The 14,795-nt window shown below is 47.4% G+C and overlaps 1 pseudogene; it reads right to left on the reverse strand.

Annotated features, from left to right (window-relative positions):
• Positions 1–12,316, reverse strand: part of LOC124028104 — a 34,348-nt pseudogene extending 22,032 nt beyond the window's left edge.
• Positions 12,317–14,795: the final 2,479 nt, after the last annotated feature.

The raw sequence follows: 14,795 nt of genomic DNA on the forward strand, positions 1-14,795 counted from the left end.
CATAATCAAACAGCCCTATTCAACATCCCACTGTAGCCCCATAATTAAACAGCCCTATTCAACATCCCACTGTAGCCCCATAATCAAACAGCCCTATTCAACATCCCACTGTAGCCCCATAATCAAACAGCCCTATTCAACATCCCACTGTAGCCCCATAATCAAACAGCCCTATTCAACATCCCACTGTAGCCCCATAATCAAACAGCCCTATTCAACATCCCACTGTAGCCCCATAATCAAACAGCCCTATTCAACATCCCACTGTAGCCCCATAATCAAACAGCCCTATTCAACATCCCACTGTAGCCCCATAATCAAACAGCCCTATTCAACATCCCACTGTAGCCCCATAATCAAACAGCCCTATTCAACATCCCACTGTAGCCCCATAATCAAACAGCCCTATTCAACATCCCACTGTAGCCCCATAATCAAACAGCCCTATTCAACATCCCACTGTAGCCCCATAATTAAACAGCCCTATTCAACATCCCACTGTAGCCCCATAATAATCAAACAGCCCTATTCAACATCCCATTGTAGCCCCATAATCAAACAGCCCTATTCAACATCCCACTGTAGCCCCATAATCAAACAGCCCTATTCAACATCCCACTGTAGCCCCATAATTAAACAACCCTATTCAACATCCCACTGTAGCCCCATAATTAAACAACAGCCCTATTCAACATCCCACTGTAGCCCCATAATCAAACAGCCCTATTCAACATCCCACTGTAGCCTCATAATTAAACAGCCCTATTCAACATCCCACTGTAGCCCCATAATTAAACAGCCCTATTCAACATCCCACTGTAGCCCCATAATCAAACAGCCCTATTCAACATCCCACTGTAGCCCCATAATCAAACAGCCCTATTCAACATCCCACTGTAGCCCCATAATCAAACAGCCCTATTCAACATCCCACTGTAGCCCCATAATCAAACAGCCCTATTCAACATCCCACTGTAGCCCCATAATCAAACAGCCCTATTCAACATCCCACTGTAGCCCCATAATTAAACAACAGCCCTATTCAACATCCCACTGTAGCCCCATAATCAAACAGCCCTATTCAACATCCCACTGTAGCCCCATAATAAACAACAGCCCTATTCAACATCCCACTGTAGCCCCATAATCAAACAGCCCTATTCAACATCCCACTGTAGCCCCATAATCAAACAGCCCTATTCAACATCCCACTGTAGCCCCATAATCAAACAGCCCTATTCAACATCCCACTGTAGCCCCATAATCAAACAGCCCTATTCAACATCCCACTGTAGCCCCATAATCAAACAACAGCCCTATTCAACATCCCACTGTAGCCCCATAATCAAACAGCCCTATTCAACATCCCACTGTAGCCCCATAATTAAACAACAGCCCTATTCAACATCCCACTGTAGCCCCATAATCAAAACAACAACCCTATTCAACATCCCACTGTAGCCCCACAATCAAACAGCCCTATTCAACATCCCACTGTAGCCCCATAATCAAACAGCCCTATTCAACATCCCACTGTAGCCCCATAATCAAACAGCCCTATTCAACATCCCACTGTAGCCCCATAATCAAACAGCCCTATTCAACATCCCACTGTAGCCCCATAATCAAACAGCCCTATTCAACATCCCACTGTAGCCCCATAATCAAACAGCCCTATTCAACATCCCACTGTAGCCCCATAATCAAACAGCCCTATTCAACATCCCACTGTAGCCCCATAATCAAACAGCCCTATTCAACATCCCACTGTAGCCCCATAATCAAACAGCCCTATTCAACATCCCACTGTAGCCCCATAATCAAACAGCCCTATTCAACATCCCACTGTAGCCCCATAATCAAACAGCCCTATTCAACATCCCACTGTAGCCCCATAATCAAACAGCCCTATTCAACATCCCACTGTAGCCCCATAATTAAACAGCCCTATTCAACATCCCACTGTAGCCCCATAATCAAACAGCCCTATTCAACATCCCATTGTAGCCCCATAATCAAACAGCCCTATTCAACACTCCACTGTAGCCCCATAATCAAACAGCCCTATTCAACATCCCACTGTAGCCCCATAATTAAACAACCCTATTCAAAATCCCACTGTAGCCCCATAATTAAACAACAGCCCTATTCAACATCCCACTGTAGCCCCATAATCAAACAGCCCTATTCAACATCCCACTGTAGCCTCATAATTAAACAGCCCTATTCAACATCCCACTGTAGCCCCATAATTAAACAGCCCTATTCAACATCCCACTGTAGCCCCATAATCAAACAGCCCTATTCAACATCCCACTGTAGCCCCATAATCAAACAGCCCTATTCAACATCCCACTGTAGCCCCATAATTAAACAGCCCTATTCAACATCCCACTGTAGCCCCATAATCAAACAGCCCTATTCAACATCCCACTGTAGCCCCATAATCAAACAGCCCTATTCAACATCCCACTGTAGCCCCATAATTAAACAACAGCCCTATTCAACATCCCACTGTAGCCCCATAATCAAACAGCCCTATTCAACATCCCACTGTAGCCCCATAATTAAACAACAGCCCTATTCAACATCCCACTGTAGCCCCATAATCAAACAGCCCTATTCAACATCCCACTGTAGCCCCATAATCAAACAGCCCTATTCAACATCCCACTGTAGCCCCATAATCAAACAGCCCTATTCAACATCCCACTGTAGCCCCATAATCAAACAGCCCTATTCAACATCCCACTGTAGCCCCATAATCAAACAACAGCCCTATTCAACATCCCACTGTAGCCCCATAATCAAACAGCCCTATTCAACATCCCACTGTAGCCCCATAATTAAACAACAGCCCTATTCAACATCCCACTGTAGCCCCATAATCAAAACAACAACCCTATTCAACATCCCACTGTAGCCCCACAATCAAACAGCCCTATTCAACATCCCACTGTAGCCCCATAATCAAACAGCCCTATTCAACATCCCACTGTAGCCCCATAATCAAACAGCCCTATTCAACATCCCACTGTAGCCCCATAATTAAACAGCCCTATTCAACATCCCACTGTAGCCCCATAATCAAACAGCCCTATTCAACATCCCACTGTAGCCCCATAATCAAACAGCCCTATTCAACATCCCACTGTAGCCCCATAATTAAACAGCCCTATTCAACATCCTACTGTAGCCCCATAATTAAACAACCCTATTCAACATCCCACTGTAGCCCCATAATCAAACAGCCCTATTCAACATCCCACTGTAGCCCCATAATCAAACAGCCCTATTCAACATCCCACTGTAGCCCCATAATCAAACAGCCCTATTCAACATCCCACTGTAGCCCCATAATTATACAACAGCCCTATTCAACATCCCACTGTAGCCCCATAATTAAACAACAGCCCTATTCAACATCCCACTGTAGCCCCATAATCAAACAACAGCCCTATTCAACATCCCACTGTAGCCCCATAATCAAACAGCCCTATTCAACATCCCACTGTAGCCCCATAATCAAACAGCCCTATTCAACATCCCACTGTAGCCCCATAATTAAACAACCCTATTCAACATCCCACTGTAGCCCCATAATTAAACAACAGCCCTATTCAACATCCCACTGTAGCCCCATAATTAAACAACCCTATTCAACATCCCACTGTAGCCCCATAATTAAACAACCCTATTCAACATCCCACTGTAGCCCCATAATTAAACAACCCTATTCAACATCCCACTGTAGCCCCATAATTAAACAACAGCCCTATTCAACATCCCACTGTAGCCCCATAATTAAACAACCCTATTCAACATCCCACTGTAGCCCCATAATTAAACAACAGCTCTATTCAACATCCCACTGTAGCCCCATAATCAAAACAACAGCCCTATTCAACATCCCACTGTAGCCCCATAATTAAACAGCCCTATTCAACATCCCACTGTAGCCCCATAATTAAACAGCCTTATTCAACATCCCACTGTAGCCCCATAATCAAACAGTCATATTCAACATCCCACTGTAGCCCCATAATCAAACAGCCCTATTCAACATCCCACTGTAGCCCCATAATCAAACAGCCCTATTCAACATCCCACTGTAGCCCCACAATTAAACAACAGCTCTATTCAACATCCCACTGTAGCCCCATAATCAAACAGCCCTATTCAACATCCCACTGTAGCCCCATAATTAAACAACAGCTCTATTCAACATCCCACTGTAGCCCCATAATCAAACAGCCCTATTCAACATCCCACTGTAGCCCCATAATTAAACAACAGCTCTATTCAACATCCCACTGTAGCCCCATAATCAAACAGCCCTATTCAACATCCCACTGTAGCCCCATAATCAAACAGCCCTATTCAACATCCCACTGTAGCCCCATAATTAAACAGCCCTATTCAACATCCCACTGTAGCCCCATAATCAAACAACCCTATTCAACATCCCACTGTAGCCCCATAATCAAACAACCCTATTCAACATCCCACTGTAGCCCCATAATCAAACAGCCCTATTCAACATCCCACTGTAGCCCCATAATCAAACAGCCCTATTCAACATCCCACTGTAGCCCCATAATTAAACAGCCCTATTCAACATCCCACTGTAGCCCCATAATCAAACAACCCTATTCAACATCCCACTGTAGCCCCATAATTAAACAGCCCTATTCAACATCCCACTGTAGCCCCATAATCAAACAGCCCTATTCAACATCCCACTGTAGCCCCATAATCAAACAGCCCTATTCAACATCCCACTGTAGCCCCATAATCAAACAGCCCTATTCAACATCCCACTGTAGCCCCATAATCAAACAGCCCTATTCAACATCCCACTGTAGCCCCATAATCAAACAGCCCTATTCAACATCCCACTGTAGCCCCATAATTAAACAACAGCTCTATTCAACATCCCACTGTAGCCCCATAATCAAACAGCCCTATTCAACATCCTACTGTAGCCCCATAATTAAACAGCCCTATTCAACATCCCACTGTAGCCCCATAATCAAACAGCTCTATTCAACATCCCACCTACTGATTACTATCACAAAATCAGGAGAAAAGGTAGGCATCCATTTTCCATATTCTCTGAGGAAAAATACAATGTATATCTTCTTGAGATTTAATATTAGTACATTTGAGCCATTGAGACGTTAGCTCTAATACTTTTATAAAGAGAGAGAGAGATTCAGCCCAATCAACTTCACTCTACAAACTATGAATATGCACTGTTGGAGATTGCCCATCCACACTTTATTTGCTCTAAGCCCAATAAGGGCTATTTCCTGTATCATCTCCCACATCAATAACAATTAACCAGCTATCACCAGCCAGAGATGAGCCCACTGCTACTTTCATTAGGTTTCATTTCACATTAAACTCCCTCATATAACGGGACATTTATACCAATTAAAACATCATTAATCTTTCTTATAACGGGGAATTCTTATAACGGGGCACCCGCATGGTCGACTCTGAGCCTGTGAAATCGGTGCCTCGCAGCTAGAAGTTCTTCAATTATCACTGTCCATCACTGTTATTAGGGAATAAATAACTAGCTTGTCAGTTCAGAGTTGATTTGCTTTTCTCTCCGCTATACTTTTAATTTGTCCTCGACTCTGAGAAACCGTCACATGTTGTTACCATTACTAACAAGAGATTTGACTGGACTACTGCGACAAGCACTAATGAGAGACAGTGTTATTTGTTTACCGAGCGTGAGCACAAACAACGACAGCTTTAATTCTGCCCGTAACCCCACTGTGCCTCTAATTTACCTTTATACTGTTGAATTAGAATGCATTGATGGAAACCACTTTGAGATATGCCCATTGTTCTACGTCAGGGATTTAACCAGGAACAATGTTGAGGACCTAAACTGAAGTGAAATTCAGTCAGGCAGATGATAGGAAAGCCGTTGTGATATTTGGTCAGGCAGTGGACAGGGCAGCTCTTACCTCCAGGTCCCTGAGAACAGGGTGCTCCTCTATGCCAGGGAAGAGGACCCTCATGGTGTAGGCCCTGTAGTCCAGGAAGGGGATGCCCACTCCGTCCAGGTCACTGGTCAACTCATGGATGTCTGTCTGCAGCTCGGCAAAGGCTGAGGGGATAAACGGACAAACAGCCTCCTTAAAGGTAGAGTCAGCAACATGACGTATAGTTGAAGTCGGAAGTTTACATACACCTTAGCCAAATACATTTAAACTCCGTTTTTCACAATTCCTGACATTTAATCGTAGTAAAAATCCCCTGTCTTAGGTCAGTTAGAATCACCACTTTATTTTAAGAATGTGAAATGTCATCATAATGGGATCAAAAGTTTACATACACTCAATTAGTATTTGGTAGCATTGTCTTCAAATTGTTTAACTTGGGTCAAACGTTTTGGGTAGCCTTCCACAAGCATCCCACAATAAGTTGGGTGAATTTTGGCCCATTCCTCCTGACAGAGCTGGTGTAACTGAGTCAGGTTTGTATTCCTCCTTGCTCGCACAGGTTTTTCAGTTCTGCCCACATATTTTCTATAGGATTGAGGTCAGGGCTTTGTGATGGCCACTCCAATACCTTGACTTTGTTGTCCTTAAGCCATTTTCCACAACTTTGGAAGTATGCTTGGGATCCACATAATTGTCCTACCTTATGATGTCATCTATTTTGTGAAGTGCACCAGCCCCTCCTGCAGCAAAGCACCCCAAAACATGATGCTGCCACCCCCGTGCTTCACGGTTGGGATGGTGTCCTTCGGCTTGCAAGCCTCCCCCTTTTTCCTCCAAACATAACAATGGTCATTATGGCCGTTATGGCCATTTTTGTTTCATCAGACCATAGGAAATTTCCCCAAAAAGTTTGATCTTTGTTCCCAATGAGCAGTTGCAAACCATAGTCTGGCTTTTTTATGACGGTTTTGGAGCAGTGGCTTCTTCCTTGCTGAGGTTATGTCGATATAGGGCTCGTTTTACTGTGGATATAGATACTTTTGTACCTGTTTCCTCCAGCATCAAGGTCCTTTGCTGTTGTTCTGGGATTGATTTGCACTTTTCGCACCAAACTATGTTTATCTCTAGGAGACAGAACGTGTCTACTTCCTGAGCGGTATGACGGCTGCGTGGTCCCATGGTGTTTATACTTGCGTACTATTGTTTGTACAGATGAACGTGGTACCTTCAGGCATTTGGAAATGACTCCCAAGGATGAACCAGACTTGTGGAGGTCTACATTTTTTTCCTGAGGTCTTTGGCTGATTTCTTTTGATTTTCCCATGATGTCAAGCAAAGAGGCACTGAGTTTGAAGGTAGGCCTTGAACTATATCCACAGGTACACCTCCAATTGACTCAAATTATGTCAATTAGCTTATCAGAAGCTTCTAAAGCCATGACATCATTTTCTGGAATTTTCCGAGCTGTTTAAAGGCACAGCCAAGTTTGTGTATGTTAACTTCTGACCCACTGGAATTGTGATACAGTGAATTATAAGTGAATTAATCTGTCTGTAAACAATTGTTGGAAAAATTACTTGTGTCATGCACAAAGTAGATGTCCTAACCACCTTGCCAAAACTGTAGTTTGTTAACAAGAAATTTGTAGTGTGGTTGAAAAACGAGTTTTAATGACTCCAACCTAAGTGTATTTACACTTCCGACTTCAACTGTAGATACACAGAGTAAAGAGCATATTGGGTCAATTTCCGCAACAACTAAGAGCTTTGGAGCGTGAGGCTAAACTTCTCCACTGTTTCTGTCCCGTGGATACCACGTTGTAACAGCGGGAGGTGAACCCGTGCACACGTGCAGATACTGTGTGTAACTGTGTGAGAGCGATGTCTTGCATCCTGTCCATCACAAACTGTGGTGCTGCTCATGCAACGGCATTTCGCTGACTTCTATTGACAGTGTTGGAAAAAGTACTCAGTCATCATACTTGAGTAAAAGCAAAGATACCTTAATAAAAAATGACATCATTGACAAATGAAACATGTGTTTATTGAGTACACCAGATCAGAGACAGTAGGGATGACCTGGGTTGGTCTCTTGATAACTTGTGTGAATTGGAATTTTACTTTTGGGTGTCATGGAAAATGTATGGAGTAAAAATCATGTGAATCCTTACCCTCTTTACACTCCAGGGCCACACGAGACTCTAGGTTGTCCATCTGCATCTGCAGCCTCTTCAGGGTGAGGTCGCTCTCGCGTGACTTGCGTTTATATGCAATGAGCACTATCACAATGAAGAGGATGAGCAGGGCACCGGCGCCGGCGATGCTGATGATGGCCGTGCTGCTCAGCGGACTGTCTGACGTGATGTGGACCACGCCCGGGAGAACTCGATGCCACCCACACGGGCCTGGGGAGGGAGAGACAGGGGAGAGAGGTTAGAGACAGGGGAGAGGGGGAAGGGGGAGAGACAGGGGAGAGGGGGTGAGAGACAGGGGAGAGGGGGAGAGAGAGGAGAGAGAGGAGAGAGAGGAGAGAAGGGGTGAGAGACAGGGAGAGGGGGAGAGACAGTGGAGAGGGGGAGAGACAGGTGAGAAGGGGTGAGAGACAGGGGAGAAGGGTGAGAGACAGGGGAGAAGGGGGAGAGACAGGGAGAAGGGTGAGAGACAGGGGAGAAGGGTGAGAGACCGGGGAGAAGGGTGAGAGACAGGGGAGAAGGGTGAGAGACAGGGGAGAAGGGGAGAGACAGGGGAGAAGGGGGAGAGACAGGTGAGAAGGGGGAGAGACAGGAGAGAAGGGTGAGAGACAGGGGAGAAGGGGAGAGACAGGGGAGAAGGGTGAGAGACAGGGGAGAAGGGTGAGAGACAGGGGAGAAGGGGAGAGACAGGGAGAGGGGAGAGACAGGGAGAAGGGGTGAGAGACAGGTGAGAAGGGGTGAGAGACAGGTGAGAGGGGGTGAGAGACAGGGGAGAGGGGGAGAGACAGGGGAGAGGGGGCAGAGAGAGGAGAGAAGGGGTGAGAGACAGGGGAGAGGGGGAGAGACAGGGAGAGGGGGTGAGAGACAGGGGAGAGGGGGAGAGAGAGGAGAAAAGGGGTGAGAGACAGGGGAGAGGGGGAGAGGGGGAGAGAGAGGAGAGAAGGGGTGAGAGACAGGGGAGAGGGGGCAGAGACAGGAGAGAAGGGGTGAGAGACAGGGGAGAGGGGGAGAGACAGGGAGAGGGGGTGAGAGACAGGGGAGAGGGGGAGAGACAGTGGAGGGGGAGAGAGAGGAGAGAGAGGAGAGAAGGGGTGAGAGACAGGGGAGAGGGGGTGAGAGACAGGGGAGAGGGGGAGAGAGAGGAGAGAAGGGGTGAGAGACAGGGGAGAGGGGGAGAGACAGGGGAGGGGGTGAGAGACAGGGGAGAGGGGGAGAGAGAGGAGAGAAGGGGTGAGAGACAGGGGAGAGGGGAAGAGACAGTGGAGGGGGAGAGAGAGGAGAGAGAGGAGAGAAGGGGTGAGAGACAGGGAGAGGTGGAGAGACAGTGGAGAGGGGTGAGAGACAGGGGAGAGGGGGAGAGAGAGGAGAGAAGGGGTGAGAGACAGGGGAGAGGGGCAGAGAGAGGAGAGAAGGGGTGAGAGACAGGGAGAGGGGGAGAGACAGGGGAGAGGGGGCAGAGAGAGGAGAGAAGGGGTGAGAGAGAGGAGAGAGAGGGGGAGAGACAGGGGAGAGGGGGCAGAGAGAGGAGAGAAGGGGTGAGAGAGAGGAGAGAGTGGAGGGGGGAGAGAGAGAGAGAGAGAGGAGAGAAGGGGTGAGAGACAGGGAGAGGGGGTGAGAGACAGGGGAGAGGGGGGGAGAGAGAGGAGAGAAGGGGTGAGAGACAGGGGAGAGGGGGAGAGAGAGGGGAGAGGGGGTGAGAGACAGGGGAGGGGGGGAGAGAGAGGAGAGAAGGGGTGAGAGACAGGGGAGAGGGGAAGAGACAGTGGAGGGGGAGAGAGAGGAGAGAGAGGAGAGAAGGGGTGAGAGACAGGGGAGAGGTGGAGAGACAGTGGAGAGGGGGTGAGAGACAGGGGAGAGGGGGAGAGAGAGGAGAGAAGGGGTGAGAGACAGGGGAGAGGGGGCAGAGAGAGGAGAGAAGGGGTGAGAGACAGGGGAGAGGGGGAGAGACAGGGGAGAGGGGGCAGAGAGAGGAGAGAAGGGGTGAGAGAGAGGAGAGAGGGGGAGAGACAGGGGAGAGGGGGCAGAGAGAGGAGAGAAGGGGTGAGAGAGAGGAGAGAGGGGAGAGACAGGGGAGAGGGGGTGAGAGACAGGGGAGAGGGGGAGAGAGGGGAGAGGGGTGGAGACAGGGGAGAGGGGAGAGAAGGGGTGAGAGAGAGGAGAGAAGGGGGAGAGGGGGGAGGGGCAGAGAGAGGAGAGAAGGGGTGAGAGACAGGGGAGAGGGGGAGAGACAGGGGAGAGGGGGTGAGAGACAGGGGAGAGGGGAGAGACAGTGGGGGGAGAGAGAGGAGAGAGAGGAGAGAAGGGGTGAGAGACAGGGGAGAGGGGGTGAGAGACAGGGGAGAGGGGGAGAGAGAGGAGAGAAGGGGTGAGAGACAGGGGAGAGGGGGAGAGACAGGGGAGAGGGGGTGAGAGACAGAGGAGAGGGGGAGAGAGAGGAGAGAAGGGGTGAGAGACAGGGAGAGGGGAAGAGACAGTGGAGGGGGAGAGAGAGGAGAGAGAGGAGAGAAGGGGTGAGAGACAGGGGAGAGGTGGAGAGACAGTGGAGAGGGGGTGAGAGACAGGGGAGAGGGGGAGAGAGAGGAGAGAAGGGGTGAGAGACAGGGGAGAGGGGGCAGAGAGAGGAGAGAAGGGGTGAGAGACAGGGAGAGGGGGAGAGACAGGGAGAGGGGGCAGAGAGAGGAGAGAAGGGGTGAGAGAGAGGAGAGAGGGAGAGAGACAGGGGAGAGGGGGCAGAGAGAGGAGAGAAGGGGTGAGAGAGAGGAGAGAGGGGGAGAGACAGTGGAGAGGGGGAGAGAGAGGAGAGAAGGGGTGAGACAGGGGAGAGGGGATAGCCCGTCTCTCTGGCTCTATTTTACGGTAATGCGTCTTATAGCCTGTCTCTGTCTGGCTCTATTTTACGGTAATGCGTCTGGTAGCCTTTCTCTCTGTCTGTCTTGCTCTATTTTACAGTAATGGGTCTGGTAGCCTGTCTCTCTTCTTCTGCTGCCCATCAATCATTGGTCCAGGTGGCAGAGCAGGAAGCGTCTCAGAACCACAAATGGAACCTTCATTGAGTTTGTGCCTCTTATTGAAACGGTTATTTGTTGTTTCTCTGTTTGAATGTTGAGAGTGGACAGTATAACCCAACGGTCCGATTAGATTATAGTCTGGGCCTGGCCCGGGACAGCAGGAGAGTGGGTGGGGGGGTTGGAATGGGGACCAGTGTGTGTGTGTTGGTGTGCGTGTGTGTGTGTGTGTGTGTGTGTGTGTGTGTGTGTGTGTGTGTGTGTGTGTGTGTGTGTGTGTGTGTGTGTGTGTGTGTGTGTGTGTGTGTGTGTGTGTGTGTGTGTGTGTGTGTGTGTGTGTGTGTGTGTGTGTCACTCACCAAGACTTTGTGTCGCCCCGTCAGGTTGGGCGACTCACACAGCAGCTGGTTGTCTGACACGGTCAACAGACAAGGTTTATCACCAATCAGAACCGTGTAGTTCAGCTTGCCGTTATTACCGTTGGTATTGGTGGGAGGGAGGAAGTTCCGCCCCTGAGAAACAGGAAGGAAATGGCATTGGACTGGGTAAGGTATTGTTTTGTTTAAATGGTATGCATACATTGATATAACTAGACTATGTAGACCATAAACATGTAACAAAACTGTATGCAGAAGTGTGTTATGTATGGAGAGAGAGAGAGAGAGCGGAGAGAGAGAGAGAGCAGAGAGAGAGAGAGCAGAGAGAGAGAGAGCAGAGAGAGAGAGTGAGAGAGAGCAGAGAGAGAGCAGAGAGAGAAAGAGAGCAGAGCAAGAGCAGAGAGAGAGAGTGAGAGAGAGAGAGCGAGAGAGAGAGAGCGAGAACGAGAGAGAGAGCAGAGAGAGAGAGCAGAGAGAGAGAGAGCAGAGAGAGAGAGAGAGAGAGAGAGAGAGAGAGAGAGAGGAACAAGTCCCCCTTCACCTTCAGTATGATGGGGGAGCCAGGCTTGAGCTCCAGCACCCCAGACACATGGAGGGGTTCGAACTCGGGGTTGGGGTAGTAGATGAATGGCGTGTTGTTGAGGGCCAGCACTGCCTGCACGTCATCCAGGATGAAGCCAAACTCATCGGGCCGCGCTGGCACCTCCTCTGCCTGCCCAGGCTGATGGGCAGCTCTGGGGCCTGGCACAGCATGGACGTGGGGCTGAACACCTGGCATATCTGTTGGGAGAGAGGAGAGGGCACAGGGTGATGAGTATGGACGACTACTCTATTTTATGTCATTATAGTATATTTATTTTATAGTGGGACAGATACACAGATACATGATACATGGTCAGTAATAGTTATGTTAGTATTGATACATGGTCAGTAATAGTTATGTTAGTATTGATACATGGTCAGTAATAGTTATGTTAGTATTGATACATGGTCAGTAATAGTTATTTTAGTATTGATACATGGTCAGTAATAGTTATGTTAGTATTGATACATGGTCAGTAATAGTTATGTTAGTGTTGATACATGGTCAGTAATAGTTATGTTAGTATTGATACATGGTCAGTAATATAGTTATGTTAGTATTGATACATGGTCAGTAATAGTTATGTTAGTATTGATACATGGTCAGTAATAGTTATGTTAGTATTGATATATGGTCAGTAATAGTTATGTTAGTATTGATACATGGTCAGTAATAGTTATGTTAGTATTGATACATGGTCAGTAATAGTTATGTTAGTATTGATACATGGTCAGTAATAGTTATGTTAGTATTGATACATGGTCAGTAATAGTTATGTTAGTATTGATACATGGTCAGTAATAGTTATTTTAGTATTGATACATGGTCAGTAATAGTTATGTTAGTATTGATACATGGTCAGTAATAGTTATGTTAGTGTTGATAGGAGTCACAGGAGGCTGCTGAGGGGAGAACGTCTCATAATAATGGTTGGAACAGAGCTTATTGAATGGCATTTGATCCCATTCCACAGACTCCGCTCCAGTCATTACCACAAGCCCATTTGATCCCATTCCACAGATTCCGCTCCAGTCATTACCACAAGCCCATTTGATCCCATTCCACAGATTCCGCTCCAGTCATTACCACAAGCCCATTTGATCCCATTCCACAGATTCCGCTCCAGTCATTACCACAAGCCCATTTGATCCCATTCCACAGATTCCGCTCTAGTCATTACCACAAGCCCATTTGATCCCATTCCACAGACTCCGCTCCAGTCATTACCACAAGCCCATTTGATCCCATTCCACAGATTCCGCTCCAGTCATTACCACAAGCCCATTTGATCCCATTCCACAGATTCCGCTCCAGTCATTACCACAAGCACATTGGATCCCATTCCACAGATTCCGCTCCAGTCATTACCACAAGCCCATTTGATCCCATTCCACAGATTCCGCTCCAGTCATTACCACAAGCACATTGGATCCCATTCCACAGATTCCGTTCCAGTCATTACCACAAGCTCGTTCCCCACAATTAAGGTGCAACTAACCTCCTGTTTTAAATACATGGTTTTGGGCTTCACTGCATTCACTTCTCAGCACTTAGAAGTCGGTGTGAAACATTCGGTGTGAAACAACTCTACCTAACAGGCCCTTGTAGACAGACCTCCCGAGGCCAGCCACTGCAGGTCTGCAGTCAGTCTACAGTCATTACGGTCCCTTTTATATGACAGGTTTACATGTCAGTCAGAGCCCTGGAAGAGATCTAATCCATTCAACGTGGCCGCCACCTACTGAGTGCAGACACATCTGAGTGTTCACCTCAAAGGAGGCCTAAATCAGTGGAACAGTTGGAGCGGTGGCTCTTTCCTCGGCACAATGGGTCTTTGATCTGATCCGGTGTGATGGTGCAGACTCACTGAGAGATAACTAGCCTACGTTCACCTTCATTTCCCTAGAAAAAGGCTTGTCTCTCACTCTCTCTTTCAGCTCTCTCTGTATCTCTCTCTCTCTGTCTCTCTCTGTATCTCTGTATCTCTCTCTCTCTGTATCTCTGTTTCTCTCTCTCTCTGTATCTCTGTATCTCTCTCTCTCTCTGTATCTCTCTCTCTCTCTCTGTCTGTATCTCTCTCTCTGTTTCTCTCTCTGTCTGTATCTCTCTCTCTGTATCTCTCTCTCTGTCTCTCTGTATCTCTCTCTCTCTGTTTCTCTCTCTGTCTGTATCTCTCTCTCTGTCTCTCTGTATCTCTCTCTCTCTGTATCTCTCTCTCTCTCTCTGTTTCTCTCTCTGTCTGTATCTCTCTCTCTCTGTTTCTCTCTCTGTCTGTATCTCTCTCTCTGTCTCTCTGTATCTCTCTCTCTGTATCTCTCTCTCTCTCTCTCTCTGTTTCTCTCTCTCTCTGTTTCTCTCTCTGTCTGTATCTCTCTCTCTCTGTATCTCTCTCTCTCTGTATCTCTCTCTCTCTCTGTATCTCTCTGTATCTCTTTCTCTGTCTGTATATCTCTGTCTGTATCTCTCTCTTTCTCTCTGGCTCACTATCTCTCTACCTGTATCTCTCTCTTTGTATCAATTCAACTCAATTTAAGGGCTTTATTGCCATGGGAAACATGTTAGCAATGCCAAAGCAAGTTAAGTAGATAATAAACAAAAGTTAAATAAACAATTAACAGTAAACATTACACTTAAAAAAGTTACAAAATAATAAAAACATGTAAAATGTTATAGTAT

This window comes from Oncorhynchus gorbuscha, unplaced genomic scaffold, assembly GCF_021184085.1.
Source record: "Oncorhynchus gorbuscha isolate QuinsamMale2020 ecotype Even-year unplaced genomic scaffold, OgorEven_v1.0 Un_scaffold_3763, whole genome shotgun sequence".
Lineage (NCBI taxonomy): Eukaryota > Metazoa > Chordata > Actinopteri > Salmoniformes > Salmonidae > Oncorhynchus > Oncorhynchus gorbuscha.